Source organism: Chiloscyllium plagiosum, chromosome 25 (genome assembly GCF_004010195.1).
Source record: "Chiloscyllium plagiosum isolate BGI_BamShark_2017 chromosome 25, ASM401019v2, whole genome shotgun sequence".
NCBI classification, from domain to species: domain Eukaryota; kingdom Metazoa; phylum Chordata; class Chondrichthyes; order Orectolobiformes; family Hemiscylliidae; genus Chiloscyllium; species Chiloscyllium plagiosum.
The window spans coordinates 5,152,835-5,165,758 of record NC_057734.1 but is presented as its reverse complement, the minus strand read 5'-3'; the positions used below and the strand labels follow the sequence as shown (position 1 = coordinate 5,165,758).

The 12,924-nt window shown below is 41.3% G+C and overlaps 1 protein-coding gene across 11 annotated transcripts in view; it reads left to right on the top strand.

The window, feature by feature from the left end:
* arvcfb (ARVCF delta catenin family member b) overlaps positions 1–12,924 on the top strand; it is a 315,865-nt gene that overhangs the window by 107,328 nt on the left and 195,613 nt on the right. The window lies entirely within an intron of this gene.

Below are 12,924 nucleotides of genomic sequence, written 5' to 3'. Positions count from 1 at the left end.
TTCAGTTTCCTGAAGAAGGGCCTGTGCCCGAAACGTCGAATCTCCTGTTCCCTGGATGCTGCCTGACCTGCTGTGCTGTTCCAGCAATAAAGTTTCAACTTTGATCTCCAGCATCTGCAGACCTCACTTTCTCCCCATTGCTGAATCAACATTGATGGAGTTACCATTGACTAAAACTCATTTGAACCAGTCATATAAATACTGTGGCTGCAAGAGCAGATCAGTGACTAGGAATAATGCAACAATTAACTTGCCTTACAACTCCCTAAAGTCTGTCCATCATCTCCAAGGCACAAATCAGAAGTGTGATGGAATACTCCACCAATTTAACCTGGATGAATGCAGCTCCAGGAACACTTGACACCATCCAGGACAAAGCAGCCAGCTTAATTCACACTGCATACATGAACACGCACTCTCCCCACCACCATTGTACAGTAGCAGTAGCAGTAGTAGTGTGTACATTTACAAGGTGCACTATAGACGTTCACTATTTTCCAAATTCGTGATCAAGGACAGATTCATTGGAATAGAGACAAGAGACATTTGCCATCCTGCTTTGGAAATACATTGCTGATTATTCAACGTCACTGGGTTAAAATCCTAGAGCTTTTTTTATCCCATTGTGGGTGTCATCACAATAATTTGACTGCATCGGTACAAGTAGTACAGCTCACCACCACCACCTCTAGGGCAACTAGGGATGGGCAATAAATGCTAGGCCAGTGAGTGAGGCCCACACCTCTTTGTTCTTTTTACAATGCTGTTAGTGGAGCTGCCAGGTTTCTTAAATTACCACTTTAATATTAGATTTTGGGATAATTCATGCAAAGAAAACTGGAATTGTACTACCTTTTTAGAATCATAGTTGAATGTATGCTGGCTGAAATAAAGATGTTCAACCTAAACCCATTGGCCAGTTCCTGGCATGTCATCTTGTACTTTTAAATTCATTTAAATTTAAAACCTCTGGTCATTAAACATAGGACAAAGGGAAATTGGTGCTTCTGAACAATTGTGTATAGGCCCGCATAAGCTATCTACTTCAATTAACACGTACTTAAGAACATATGGATTCAGAATTAAAACAGGCCATTTGGTTCTGGAGCCTGTTCACCATTTAATAGGTCTGGGCAAATCTGATTTGTGACCTCCCATTCTCATTTCCTGCCCAAATCTGATAACATTTGGCTTCCTTTTCAGTCAATAATCCATCTACCTTTTGCCTTAAAAATGCACCATGACCCAGTCTTAAATATAATTAATTAATGACCTGGCCTCCACTGCTCTCTGAGGAAGTGAATTTCAGATTTGTCATCTTCTGAATGAAAAATCTCCTCCTTGTCTTCATAAATAGATAAATAGACTTTATCCTTACTCTCCTAAGAGAGAACCTCCTTCTGCATTCACCCTGCTTTTTCCCTTCTAGTAAGTATAGAGCAACCTTGCCAATGTTTCTTTATAAGATAACCCTTCACCCCATTAATCAATCAAGAGAACCTCTGTTTCTAATGTGATAATGCCTTTCCTTAAGTAAGGAGACCAGAACTGTATGCAGTACTCAAGATGTAAACTTAATGACCAACAAAGTGTCTGTACTTTTAAATTCTATTGTCCAAGCAATAATTCACAAAATAGAATCATGTTATTGGTGTAATTTAAATCCCTGATTTTGTTGGTGTTACGCAGAACATTAATATGCCTATATATTTATTCGTCATTCTCCCTTTACACTGTTTTGGAGTCTTTCTGGCCAGCAGGGTTAATAATGCTTTTCTATTCTTCAATTCAACCCACATTGTCTCATTTGACCTTGTGTGGCTTGGGGCCAAATAATGTTTGATAATGCTCCTCTGAAATGTTTGTGTGCTTGACTTTGAAAAAGGCACTATAGGAATTCAATTTATTGTTGCAGTATTGGCTCTGCATTACTGGAGCTGACGTTAAGCTGCAAATAATTGTGTCCAAGTGCTGGAATGATGTTGCTGTTTGGTTATTTGCAGCTGTTCATCTATGTGACCACACTCTCCACAGCTGCCTGTTCAAACTGTGTAATTGATGAGATGGAGCATTCTAGACAAGATTCGAGCATGACATTACTCAAAGTTGAAATAGCCAAGCCCTTGCCTCATTAGTACCTCAGCTATCAGTCTAACAATTGGCAAACCTGCCAGTATTAAACATGGAGGATTGAAACCAGTCCTTCTGTGTTTTATCAAGATCGCCAACACTGTCAGGTGCAGTTTTCTTTGGATCTAGAAGATCCAACAGCATTGAGGAAGAGGGTGACAAAGTGGTGATGTCACTGCAGCTCAGTTTAACGCACACTTTATCCCAGTACAGTTCGGACCGCGACAGCTGATGGAATATAAATTTCCTGAATAAATCTGAAGCATCAAGCTAGACTCTGTAACAATGACTATTAGCATGAATATTTCTGGAAATCTACTTTTTTCATTAATCAAAAAAATCTGCCAGCCTTTCCCGATCTGGCATATGTGTAACTGTAAATCCACAGTAAGATGGACGGTTCTTAATTATTCTCTACAATAGCCAAGAAGCTACTCCGTTCAAAGGCAATATAGGATAGACATTAATTTTTGCTTTGGTGGTGATGCCCATGTCCCACGAAACAATGAAAAATTGGGCAATTTTAAGAATAGAAAATTGATCCCATATTAAACTGTGTAGACTTTCCTTCTGAGCAGTGTCCAAATGCTTGAGTTATTGCTGCACATATTTGCTGAGTAAATTCCTCCTGTGGCCATTTAGGATCAAGTTCACTCAGTTTTACTTTGCATCAAGGGCTTTAATTGAATGAAATTCTTTGCTTTTTGAGTTATAGCTCACATGTTGAGAGTCCAGTGTTACTGTTCTTAAAGTGCTGTTTCATCTTTGAGGTAAGTTGAGAATCATTCATCAGCCATGATTGAATGGCAGAGCAGTCTCATTGGGCTTAATGGTCTAATTGTTGCTCCCATGTCTATTGCCTAATCAGGGTGACTAGAGAAATAAGGCAAGTAAAAGGCATTTTAATATTAGGAAGCAAGGCATATAAGTAATATGGGCATAAAGCAGTTCATGTAGTCATAGAGATATACTGCAGACCCTTGGGTCCAACGCATCAATGCCGACCAGATATCCCAACCCAATCTAGTCCCACCTACCAGCACCTGGTCAATATCCCTCCAAACCCTTCCTATTCAGACACCCATCCAGATGCCTTCTTAAATGTTACAATTGTACCAGCCTCTACCACTTCCTCCGGCAGCTCGTTCCATACACACTCCACCCTCTGCCTGAAAAAGTTGCTCCTTAGGTCTCTTTTATATCTTTCCCTTCTCACCCTAAACCTATGCCCTCTAGTTTTGAACTCCCGAACCCCAGAGAAAAGACTTTCTGTTTATCCTATCCATGCCCCTCATGATTTTTTTTATATAGATATTTTTATTGAAAATTTAACATGTTTACAAAAGAAAACTTTAAAAAACCCTAAGTGTAAGCATTGATATACAGTTAAATCTTAAATAAATGATAACCAAAATCTATCAAACAAGAAAAAAGAAATACCAAGAGAAAAAAAACAAAACTCCACTAACTACTCGGAGGAGAAGGTGAGGGCTGCAGATGCTGGAGATCAGAGCTGAAAATGTGTTGCTGGAGAATTGACGTTTCCTGAAGAAGGGCTTATGCCCGAAATGTCGATTCTCCTTTCCTTGGATGCTGCCTGACCTGCTGCGCTTTTCCAGCAACACATCTTCAGCTTCTCCACTAACTACTCATCTAACTTACAACTAAGTGGAGTGTGAGATTAAAATTCTTACATTATTCAAGAGAAAAAAACCCAACGGATAACACATAAATTGAGCAGTGATATACATGCTCGGAATGTGTTAACATCAGATCACAACAAAATCCGCATTCATGCGGGATTCCTCTTCCAAGGGGCCCCACACCAGCCAGGTTCACCCCCTGAATTAAATAAAGGCCCTTGTAAAATGACTGAGATATCTGTATTTGTGTAATTCAAGAAGGGCTGCCATATTTTATGGAGTAATTTGTTTTTTCTCCTGGTGCACCATATTTGTAAAGAAGTCAGGGGGAGTATATTCCATAATTATTCTGTACCAACTCGAAAGTCCATGAGGGCCCTCAGCCATTCAGTTTACCAAAATGTTTTTCCTTGCACAGAAAGAGAGAATGGAAAATAATCTCTTCCCTGTTGTAATTTCAGGTGTTCTTTATCCAATAAATGTGTCTCCTATAGGAGAGCTATATCGATCCTTTCTTTGAGGTTGGATAATGTTCTCCTCCTTTTGTCCATGTGACATTGCAGGTGCACCATTTAATCGACCGGTCATACATAATCACCGGGCAAATCCGAGACCCCCCAGGAGAAGAAACCCTATCCAAAACATCCCGAGCATAGAGCATATAAAATTCACAAAAATAAAAGCTCTTTAATACATTCAGATCAATATAATAAAAAACTATTGCTAAATATAAAAATATAAAACTTATTTAAACGGAGATCTTCCCCCTTACTCTCAAGGGGCATCACTTCTTTTCCAAAAAGCCCATCATAACCTCTCCCAACCAGTGCCCCACCCTTGACCCAGGCACCCCACGACAGAATAAAGAACATTCAAGTATACTGCTGAACTAGAACTAACAGTGAGTACCCTATCCCCCGCCTCCCCACACCAACACTTGGATATATTTGGTAATATTAATACCATATATGACTATAAAATTACAGTCTCAGCAAATAATAATTAAACGTAGTAATATAAAATAACAGATGAATAAATAAACCCTTCTTCCCACCCCCTGGCGATAATATTAAACAGTAAGATAATGAAAGGAAAAAAAGGGGGGTAAACTGGGGTGGGGGTAGGGCAAAACAACATCAATTAACTCTTATAGTTTATCTAAGAGAATCCAAAAGTTCCTTGGCCTTCTCTGGTGATCTGAAGACATACGCTGACCCTTCATGGCTGAAGCGTAGTATAGCTGGGTAGCGCAAGGAGTATTGAATGTTTAAGTTCCTTAAACGCTTCTTCGCTTCATCAAATGCCTTCCTCTTTCGGACCAGTGCTGGGGAAAAGTCCTGAAATAATATAAAGTATCCAAGATTATAAGTCATGGCTTGGGGATCTTTCCCAAGACTTCTGGAAGCTTCCGAAAGCATCTGCCTCTCCTATCTCTGCAGTCGGAACAAGACCGGGCGGGGGCGCTGGTTCGAGCCGGGCCTGTGCGCTGCAACCCAGTAGGCCCATTCCACCCTTGCCTGGCCTGATCCAGCCTCCAGATTTAAAAGCTGTGGAAGCCACTGTTCAAGGAATGCTATAAGCTGGCCTCCTTCTACCTGTTTGGAAAAACCTACGTTTTCGAGGTCGTCAATGTGATTCTCTAAGGTCCGGACTCGCTATTCGAGAGTCCGGACCCGATCCACGGCTGATTCTGCAAAGGCCTCGGAGGTCGTGGTCTTTAGCTCCGCCCCTCCGACTCGGCGCTCGATTTCTTCAATTTCTCGGCCGTGCTTTTGTAGCATGGCCGAGAGTGAATTCCATCGACTTGGGGACTCTTCAATGAAAGCATCGATTTTCTCATCGAGTTTAGAGATTATTTCAGCGAGGCTCGTAGGTAAGTCCCCCGGGGCGGCTGTGGACGCCTCTGCGTCATTTTACAGGACACTGAACTGTTTAAATTTAGTATTAAGCCACTAATTACATGAAGTAAAACTATTTTAAGTGATTTGTTGAGTGTGGTGGAGGCAGGTGGCACACTTTGCCTAGGTCTTGGGAGGAGCACTATGGACTCAGACTTGCTGAGTCACCGCCATCTTGGATCTCCGCCCCTCATGATTTTATAAACCTCTAAGGTCACCCCTCAACTTCCGACCCTCCAGGGAAAACAGCTGCAACCTATTCAACCTCTCCATACAGCTCAAATCCTCCAACCCTGGCAACATCCTTGTAAGTCTTTTCTGAACCCTTTCAAGTTTCACAACATCCTTCAGGAGACCAGAATTGCGCACAATACTCCAAAAGTGGCCTAACCAACGTCCTGTACAGCTGCAACATGACCTGGCAACTCCCGTACTCAATACTCTGACCAATAAAGGAAAGCATACCAAAAGCTTCCTTCGCTATCCTATCTACCTGTGACTCTACTTCCAAGGAGCGATGAACCTGCACTGCACGGTCTCTTTGTTCAGTAGCAGTCCCTAGGACCTTACTATTCAGTGTACAAGTCCTGTTAAGATTTGTTTTCCAAAAATTTATCTAAATTAAACACCATCTGCCACTTCCCTGCCCATTGGCCCATCTGATCACATTACAGTGTGTAAACAGGCCCTTCGGCCCAACAAGTCCACACCAACCCACCAAAGCGTAACCCACCCATACCCCTACATTTACCCCTTACCTAACACTACGGGCAATTTAGCATGGCCAATTCACCTAACCTGCACATCTTTGCACTGTGGGAGGAAACCGGAGGAAACCCACGCAGACACTGGGAGAACGCGCCAACTCCACACAGTCAGTCGCCTGAGGCGGGAATTGAACCCGGGTCTCTGGCGCTGTGAAGTAGCAGTGCTAACCACTGTGCCACCGTGCCGCCCACGTGTTGTAACTGCTAAATTGTTAGTGGAAAATATTTGAGTCAGTTATAAAGGATGTAATAACACCATTTAGATATGCAGAATATGATCAGACAGAGTCAACATTGCTTCATGAGGGGGAAATAATCTGACAATTTAATAGAATTTTTTTTTGAGGAGGTAACACACATCTCAGGAGAGTAACCGGAGTGGGAGTCTTGGTGCAGCACTGGCCTGGCCTGTCAGTGGAGCCAGGGACTTGTGTTTGCAGTAGGCCGGAGCAGGGAGTAATGGAGTTGGCAAAGCAGCAGCTGCAGCGATCGTGGTGTGGTATGCCTGGAACAGGCACTTCTGGCATCATTACGAAGGCAGTGGAGCTGGAGAACTCCTGATTGCGGGGCAGGTGTGGCTTAGTCATGGGACTCTGACTGTGTCAGTGAGATGGGTCCAGCAGTGAAGTGGTGACTCCTACATGGTGGGTCTGGTGCAGACGGTGGCTAGGGAGATGTGGTAGTGCAGGTGTCGTTGGTGAGCCAGCTCCAGACTCATGGGTGAGGTTTTGATGAAGATATAGATTCTATATCAGTTATAACCAAATTAATCAATTCAAGGCAGCGTTTATAAAGGGGAAGCAATGGACTTTTAGAAGTTGCTTGACTGGGTTACCATCGTTAGGATATTTTATGGGGTTGGAGGTGGTATGTTAGCAGAGATTGACAATTGACTAACCAATAGAAGTCGGAATTGGGATAAGCAGGAGGGCATTTTCACGATGGCCAGCTATCATTAGTGAGATCCATGGGGATCAGTGCTAGGGCTACAGTTATTTGCAATATGTTATTGACTAAGAGAAGCAAAGTCAATGTAAGATAGCCAAGTTTGTGCATGGCATTAAAATAGGTGGGAAGACAAGTAATGAGGATGATATCGTCAGCAGATTGATGCAGAAAGTAAATCAACGAGGTAAGTACTTGGCAGATGGAATATTATGTGGGGAAATGTGAAGTTATGCCTTTGGTAGGAAAAAGAGGACTTGTTGTAGAGGGCAATTTTTTTTCTTATATTATAGTTCTGTGGTGTTACTTATCTGAAATTTAAGTAACTTGTGACACATTCAATTTCAATATTTGGGAGATGGCAATTTCCAGCAGTTCAGGCATCTGATTTATTGAGCTATTGCTGTGCAATATTCTGTGAAGGCAAGCGAGTGTTTTTTCTCAATATTGTCGTTGCAGTAAACCAGAATCCATGGAAACTTCTCAAGAATTGTCTATTCGTTAAATGATCGATGCTGCCTAATTTTACTGATGGGGTGGATGTTTGTAACTTCGAAGTTGATCATGGAAGTTTTCTATTTGGAATTAATTCTGATCTCAACAATTCCAAACATTTGGTGCTATGTGTTTTGCTAGCTGGCAGTCCATGAGCATTTAACCAGATTGACTGTGTGACCAACTCATAACAACTAATTTCCATTACAAATGCCCTTTTGAAAATGTGTTTTGGAGATTCATGACTTAACTTTTACTCTGGTGAAATATCTCTATTTAATTTGGGAGTATTTAGTTTGCAGAAAGCCCAAGTGATTTAGCAAACTGAGCCACTGGCTGAAATGCATGACCACCTTTTTATGCTGTGATTCACAGCAGGGTAAACTGAAGAACCACAATCGTAAACCTTTTTTTTACTGTGCTAAGACTTAACATGCTTCACAGTCAGGTAACTAGAAATGGACTTTCAGTGGGAGAAGGGTTAGCAATGGTTGTTGAAAACGGGTCAACAAAGTAAAAATAAGGATTGAGGGAAAAGTGAGTTGTGGTCAGGCTCAAAGATTTATCCAAATCATTTTATAATGTGGTTTAGAGGAGTGAAGGCATCGCCGCAATATGAACTGAAATGGAGAGATGAAAAATGCTGCAGAGGGAAAGAGAGTTAGTCTCATTTATTAATTATTGCATAAGGCTAAGTTTTAAGAATTTGTGTTGGCTTGTGGATAGCAAATGGAATTAAAATTCTGATTTGAGTGATGTGAATAAGTTGGAGTGTTTGAATGAATGGAAAACAGTCAAAACTCTCGGGGTGTCAAAAACATGACTAAGAGGTGTACAGTGGAGTTAGAAATGTGGATCTTTGGTGGCTGGATGGGTATTTTGAAGTGAATTTTGATCATCCGAGCGTTCGAGGTGCATGTTCCCTCTGGATTCAGTCTACAAGAGGAGTGGAGTTGATTCAAGATTTATTTCTGCTAAGGCTAAAAGAGGGCTGGCTTTGTCAATTGAAGATGGATCTTTTTCTCAGAGATTTTGTTGAATAAGTGATTGGATGGTGATAAAGGCAACATTGTTATAAATGCTTTCTACAGCCTATTTTGGTACTTCATTTGGAGAAGCATATAACATGTTTACTCATGTTAAGTTTTAATGATACGGGCAAGCAAGTTTACTGCTGAGTGAATCCGCTACTTTACACTGTCTTGATTTTAAGAATTTGTAATATTTAAGCACTGAAACAACTTGCTATCCATTTAAAAATGCTGAAATGAGGCTGCTTTGCGTTCCAGAAATGTTGTAATCGCAACAGGTTGTGTTGTAGGTTCTGATAATATTATTTTTCCTCCTCCTACATCCAGATTGTACCATTCCTGCCTTTGAAGAGACACTGACTTATTCACTTTTTAAAATATACTTCCAATCTCAATTTCAAAGAATGTTTTCCACTTTTAGTTCGGGTGTCTATGAAGTCTGCTACAGTGCTCAAGAATATCCATCAATTTCTCCACAAAGTGCACATGCTGTTTTGGTACAGTTGCACTCCACTGTCGAGATAAGTCCCAAGAGCTTGGAAGGATTTGAGCTATAGGGAGAGGCTGAACAGGCTGGGGCTGTTTTCCCTGGAGTGTCAGAGGTTGAGGGGTGACCTTATAGAGGTTTACAAAATTGATGGGTATGGGTAGGATAAATAGACAAAATCTTTTCTCTGGGTTGGGGGGTCTAGAACTAGAGGGCATAGGTTTAGGGTGAGAGGGGAAAGATATAAAAGAGACCTGAGGGGCAACTTTTTCACGCAGAGGGTGGTACGTGTATGGAATGAGCTGCCAGAGGATGTGGTGGAGGCTGGTACAATTGCAATATTTAAAAGACATCTGGATGGATTTTTGAATAGGAATGGTTTGGAGGGATATGAGCCAGGTGCTGGTAAATGGGATTAGATTAAGGTTTGGGATATCTGATGGGCATGAATAAATTGGACTGAAGGATCTGTTTCCGTGCTGTACATCTCTAAGACTCTAAGTTGGGGGTAATTTACACTTGTAGATTAATGATAATACTCCTGCAGCTTCCTCAAGTAGAATTGTTTGAATAATTAGTGCATTGAAGTGTCCATTCCTTTCGTGCTGTTGATGTCTGGTTTAGTAAATTAATCATCACCTAAATCTCCCACTGAAAACTGATTTCATTTCTTTCATTGCCAAGCTGCCACCATTGAGTCATCTATCAAATTGCCATCATGAAGTGTTACATCAAAGTGACTTATTTGGCTGTATCACTTTTTCAATCTGTTTTAGTTGGTGACTCATTCTCTAATTTTGAATTCCTGGAGAAAATACTTATCCTTTTTTTTTCTTTTCATGGTCTTTACTGTATCTCATTGTAGTGATTTGCTTCAGTCAACATTAATCGATTCCCTTTAGATGCCTGTCCTGAGTTGTCACAACATCCTGTTGCACTGCAATGGATTAATTGCTGGACCTTTAGCCATGCTTTGCTGTCTGAGAGCAATTAAACATTTTTTTCAATTCTTCAGCCTTTTTCATCCGTATCATGAGACGAATCAACAGCTGCTACTCCTTACCACGATGTCTCCATGCTTAATCTCCTTTATCCATCACATTCCCAAATGACTACTTGGGATCTCCAAATGGAATTTCCACATTTCCTCCATGGCTAAGCTATTGACTTTGTTCATCAGTGCCAAGTTCTGCCTTACCTCTGTGCATCTCTGTCTCCCTCTTCGCACAGCCAACTAGCCTGTACCAAGTTAAATTGCTTCTGAGCTCTGAATAGACAATGTCCTGTTGGGAAGCTTTAGCAGCACTTCTCTTTTGCTACTGAATGGTGAAAAATAGTTGGTCCTTAATCACCTCTGCCTCTGTTCTGATCTCAACCTTGTGTCTCATTTTCCCAGTGCATAATTAGCACGAATGAAGCACCTGACTTTACTCACGAAATTTCCAAAGCTACTGATAGGAAAAGTATGTCAGATTGCCTCAGTGTGTCTGCAGTACTGTGCCCATAGGTGTTTGCGGTTTTTGACAAGATTTGTAGCTCAGGTTGAGTTTCAGGTTATAAGTTTGCTTGCTGAGCTGGAAGGTTTGTTTTCAGATGTTTTGTCATCATACTGCGTAACATCATCCTTGGGCCTCGGGCGAAGTGCTGATGTTTATGTCCCATTTTCTATTTGTGTGTCTTGGTTTCTTAAGGTGGGTGATATCATTTCTGGTTCTTTTTCCCAGAGGATGGTAGATGAGGTCCAAATTGATGTGTTTAATGATGGAATTCCTGTTGGAATGCCAAGCCTCGAGGAATTGCTATGCATGTCTCTGTTTAGTTTGTCCTATGATGGATGTGTTGTCTCAAAGTAGTATCCTTCCTCAGCTGTATGTAAGGATACTAGTGGTAGTGGGTCATGTCTTTTGGTGGTTGGTTGGTGTTCATGTTTTCTGCCTGTCTGTCTGTACTATTTGTTACAGTCCTTGCATGGTATTTTATAAATGACATTCATTTTGCTGGTTGCTTGTATAGGGTCCTTTCAGCTCATTAGCCGCTGTTTAAGTGTGTTGGTAGGTTAGTGGGCTACCAGGATACCAAGGGGTCTGAGTAATCTGGAATTCATTTCAGAGATGCCTTTGATGTAAGGTATTGTGGCTAGAGTTTCTGGGTGACATGTCTGCTTGTTTGGGTTTGTTGAGAAATTGGCGGACTGTGTTTCTTGGGTACCTGTTCTTCTTGACTACACTGTATAGGTATTTTTCGTTGGCTGTTTGTAGTTCCTGGGTGCTGCAGTGTGTTGTGGCTCATTGAAATAATGTCCTGATGCAACTCAGTTTGTGGGTGTTGGAATGATTGCTTTTGTATGTGTTGTTTTTCTGTAGATGTTGGTTTGAAGTTCTCCATTAACTGTTCATTCTGTGACATTTAGGACGGGGAGTCTGTCATTGTTTTCCTCCTCCTTCTGTGAATTTTATGCCAGTAAGGATATTGTTGATGGTGTTGTAGGTTTCCTCTAATTTGTAGCATTTTGTAATCACAAAGGCGTCATCCACTTATTGGATCCAAAGTTTGGGTTGGATGGTTGAGAGGACTGTTTGTTTGAGTCTCTGCATTACTGTTTCTGCTAGAACTCTGATATTAGTGATCTCATTGGTGCTCCATTGATTTATTTGTAGGTCTTCACTTTGAAGGTGAAGTAGGTGGTGAGGCACAGGTCTCTTAGCTTGAGGATGTTGTCCTTGCTGATGAAGTTGGTGCTGTCTAGTGTTTGTGTTCTTGGTTCCTCTAATAATGCAGTCAGTGTTTCTTTGGCCAGGTTGATGTTTTTTGTGTGGACGGGGCTGTTACATCAAAGGAGACCATTATTTCATCCCCTTCTATTGTGGTGTCTTTGGCATTCAGGAATTCTTGAATGGAGTGGCATGAGGCTTCTTCTAGGCATTTCAGTTTTTGGTGGCATTCCTTGGCTAGTTTGTATGTCAGTGTTCCAGGTCGTGAGATGATGGGTCTCAGGATCTGAGGTGGCTCACTGAGACCTAATATGGTAACGAAACATCTGAAAACAAACCATCCTGCTCAGCGAGCAAACTTACAACCTGAACCTCAATCTGAACTACAAATCTTCTGAAAAATTGCAAACACGTATGGGTACAGTATGCTAAAACTAGTCCAAAGATGGGAAACCAACTCCATCCAAATGAGTGCCACCAGCGAACAACTGTGTACTTCTTGCATGAATGCCTCAGGAATCAGGTACTACTAAAATGTCTTAAATACAAACCACTGCTCAACATGCCAGTAGCCAAAAGAATATCAGGACAGAACGGCTGCAGAATGTTGTGAGAAATTATTAACATTGCCTACAACTGACTGCCCACAAATACAATTGGGAAGCTTCGTGCCAAAAAAACTTTAAATGCTAACGTGACAGATCATGATTGGACAGACACATACGAATGAGCCATAAGTATCAAACAGCAGCAGTTTACCACTTGCCTGTCTCAGAGGGACATATTTATTCATCACTTGCAACAACTGTTTCTTACT